Source organism: Polyodon spathula, chromosome 3 (genome assembly GCF_017654505.1).
Source record: "Polyodon spathula isolate WHYD16114869_AA chromosome 3, ASM1765450v1, whole genome shotgun sequence".
Taxonomy (NCBI): Eukaryota; Metazoa; Chordata; class Actinopteri; order Acipenseriformes; family Polyodontidae; genus Polyodon; species Polyodon spathula.
Window position 1 is genome coordinate 34,917,617 of NC_054536.1, and position 4,353 is coordinate 34,921,969.

Genomic DNA, 4,353 nt, shown 5'->3' on the forward strand with positions numbered 1-4,353 from the left:
GACTTATATGTACTAAAATGACAATATTTTTCACTTTAAAGATAACTGCAATTGACAATGAACTGGGATTAGTTAACATGCCAAAGCTGGTCCCTGTAGGCTTACACACTTAATATTTACCTACCTGTGTATGTCAGTAGACCAAGATGGGATGCAGCTTGGATTCTCTTCTTTAGAGGGATATATGTGTTCCTAATGTCTTTACCAGCCCGGGTTATTTTCCTGACATGTAGGTTGTCTGCTGCTAAATCCGACAAATCTTCCTTGGGAAACAAGAGGTGTTTGACGTGGTCCTCATAAAATGCTGCTATCTTTTGAAACATGTTGTTAGTTTCAGTAGTTCTTAAAAGTAAATGTAATCATACAATAATAGACGGTAAAATAGACAGTTTCTTGAAGTAATTGAAACTTTTTAGGGAAGTGTCAAAGATCAAAACAAAACATCAAACACATGCTACAGTGATTTTAAATATAGATAGCATATCAACCTGATTGTGAAGTATTAATGACATCACAATTTTGGTTTATGATGTTAGTGATCAAAAGCATGACCACAATATTCTAATTCAGTGGGCATCAAACTCTTTGGCAGTCACTTTTATTGGAATTCCTGTTATCCTGCAAAAACAGGACATGGTATAGTTTCAATAAACAAATGTCACACAGGCTCCCCTTTACAGCACATCCCAAACTGCTGAATGACTCATTCCATTGCTTAAAAAAAAGGAAACTGATATTCATGGTTTCTTTATCCATCAAGCAGACTAACATTTTGTTAATATCTTTAAGATATTTGTGAATAGGGCTATTATCTTTAACATTCAGGGGTAAACACCTTGACAAAAGCTTCACTATTAAAAATAAATTTAAACACTTCAAGGATCAACTATCCAAGGAAATTGTTATTGTTGTACAAGCATATTTCTTTCATTATTAAAGAACAAACAATAAAAATGTCACTTTTAAAGAGTAGGGTTTACAATGGTTAACGGTTAAAGACAATGGTTAACATGAATAGCGTGGGAAAAAGATAATATCTGATAACAGAAGGGCAAACCTTTGAATTCACACACTTAATGAAGTCGATCTTATCAGTAAAAAGGGTAATATATAGCAGTGATTCTGCAGGATTTACAGCTACTTTACTAACCATCTCCAGGTAGGATTATCCACAATACCAACTATTTTGGTCAGGTCTTTGTTTTGTTGGTCTTTAATTAGCCATTGGGAAGGCTTATGTGAATTTGTCCCATTAATTTATATGTTGGAAGCAAAATACCAGTCTATTAATTAAATGTTTAAAATTTTATTTTAAAGTAACTTGACTTTAATGGTATGGTATAGTATTAAAGAAAACCACGGCAGACTACTTAATGCAAAGTATAAGCATGGGAAGAGCATGTAAAAAAAAAAGCAATATTTCTGTGCACATTTACTGTGGTAAACTTTTATAAGGGTTCAGAGTGCTCAAGAAAGATGAGGGACTATGACACTGGCCACCCTACAGCATCTGTATCAGTAAAAAGTTGACTGTGTAAGTTACTGTAAGTACTGACCAATGGGCCTCATTATACCTCCACATTCTGATACCCTTGTGATAAAGGAGTTTCTCTAGATAAAATGTGACACATAGGGAGGCAGACAATTCAAGTCTATCACCCCTGTATGCATCCAATATCAAGTAAGGTTTACAATAGACAATGTGCAATGGATAATATAAATACAGTGGGAAACTAAATATTCTGACATTGACAGAGGAGAAAACAGTTGAATTCACACCCTTACAACAATTGATGAATACTCATGCATAAATAATATAACTGGACTAAGAATAATAAGTTAAGGGAGTCAAGTTTCGCAGTGTTTAAAAGCTACAAACTGTGTCTCCTCAATCAACATCAGTGTTTCCCAACCGTGGTCCTGGGGACCCACTGTGTTGCTGGTTTTTGTTCCAACCGAGCTGCTCTCAATCACTTAACCACTATAGTGCCCAAACTTCTAGGAGCCAGAGAGATGGTAACCTGGCATCAGAAGGACAATACATGGCGCAGGGGCTGGTCCTTGCACCCTGGGGGGGGGTAGGTGGATAGCTGTTTTTAGCTCCCCTAGGACCTGAAGATGGGGCTTCAGGGGGTTGTCCTTTAGGAAAGGTGGGACGTTTGAAAGGATGACCCTGCTGCCCAACCCCTCCAGGGGTTCTCTGGGGATGTACATCCCCTCGACTGTGAGACTCCTCTCAATCGCTGTGTGTGCCACAATGGTTGATGGTTCGACTACTTTGGCCATGGCTTTTACCATGGCCTCGATTGAGAGGGTGTCTCACCCTGTGCCTCCTTGTAATATTTTTAAAAGGGACTACAGCCTGCCCTGCAGCCATCTGTGACCACTTTTTTGGGCCTTGTAGAGCTTGCCCAATCATTTTTATTTATTTATTTATTTATTTATTTATTTATTTTTTTATTTGTATTTGTTTATTGTTAATTGGATGTTTATTGTTATTTGTATATTGTTATTTTTATGTTTACGTATTTATTAAATTAACAAAACAAAACAGACACACCACTGCTCTGTAAAAACTAGGAGAGCAGGGGTACACACAACACTCTCCTGCACTCCAATAGGGCAGGGGCACACAAAACAAACACAGTGTTTTTTTCCTTAACAAAGGAAATTAAATAAATTCAAACTAAAACTAGTTTTAAATAAAAATAAAAATAAAAATAACAAACAATAGTGCATAATTCAAACAAAGGAGCACATGGCCTGTACTCCCTGCCTGCCCCTCCCCCACTCTGCACACAGCAGAGATGGGGGATTTTAAAACAAAGATATTTTTAACTACAGAGTAAAAACTGTTTTGTGTATAAAAATAATAATTTATAACACCAGAAAGATAAGACCTTTGTGGCAAAAATAAAATCAATGAAAGAAGAAAAATCTCCCCCAAACAAACACAAGTGCAGGGAGACAAAGAAAAAGACAAAAACTGTTTTTTTTATAAAAAATAAAACACCTACATAAAAATGTTTGCAACAAAAAGGGTGCACTACTACTTTATAAAAAAGGGATATATAAAAAGATTTGGAACATAAAAGGTTTAAACAACTGTTTTTAATATTTTTAAAGTGTTTGTTGAGGAGCTCCACAAACGTGTGAAAGTGGCGGAGGAAGAGGATGATAGGTCCCAGTGCAGGACCTTATTGTGGGCCCCCCTCCCAAAAAGTTAATTTAACCCTTATTTATACACAGTATTCAATATTTAACTACTGTATATTTAATTGTCAGAATGTTAGCATGTGTCAAACAGTACATAATAAGAATGTGTTCTACTCACCTACTTTATTTTGCGTACATTTTTGATTCCAACGCTACACTATTGTTTAATCATAAACAAACAGGTTTAATCACTAACCCTACCAGGATTCCCCAATTCTGCGATCACAGAAATGATTACAGAATTCAACAGTCCTTGTGATGTTATTATAGGTGGTTTTGTTAAATTTATAGTTCAATTGTAATTCCCTGTGGCAAAGTGATGAGTGCAAATGAGTGCAGCGTAGAGCGGATTAATCACGCAGACAATGAGTCACAGGTGCAAGGGTGTTTATTTATGGTTTCAATGTCCAGAGCCTTACAGCAAACAACTGTAAATAATAAATGTTATAAAGTAATACAGCGGCATGTATCACTTTGTTTGTAATCCCCGGGTTTGACCCGTAACCAAAAGTCCCGTTTACAACGACACGTAACACAAAACACATATACTGTTCCTACAGTGAGTGAATTAGTGCTCATGGTGCAAAGACAGTACTCTCTGTGAAATGGAAGTGCTGGTGTCCGGGTTTAATGCTGGCCTGCGGTGACAGCTCCGGATAGGTGTTAGTAGTCTTAGAAAACAGACAAACAAAACAGTGAACTAGACAAACTAACAAAACACAACACTCACGTTTCTCAGTAACACAGGGGTCTCCTTTTAGGTTTGTTTCTAACTGTTTACAAAAGGTAGAGATCACTTACACTACGCCCCTTATTTATACCCTTGCTCATGACCCCTAGGTTAACAAGCACATCCGCTCCTCCAATCCTCGGATGCCACGCCGTCTCCTGTCCGAGTCATTGAGCTTGGGTGCCGTAGATCAACCCCCTTCCTAAACGACCGACTTCCACCTACCCTAAGGAATACATTGTCATGCCGTTTAGTTAAGGGTACTCCGTTCCTTTTACACAGTGCCCTCACAAGTCGGGTGGGAGATCTAACACCAAGAATCATTCGATCTGTCACATACCCATACAAATAAAAACAATGTGCTTACTATCTATGAGAAGATTTAGTTCTTGCAGAGAAATTACAAA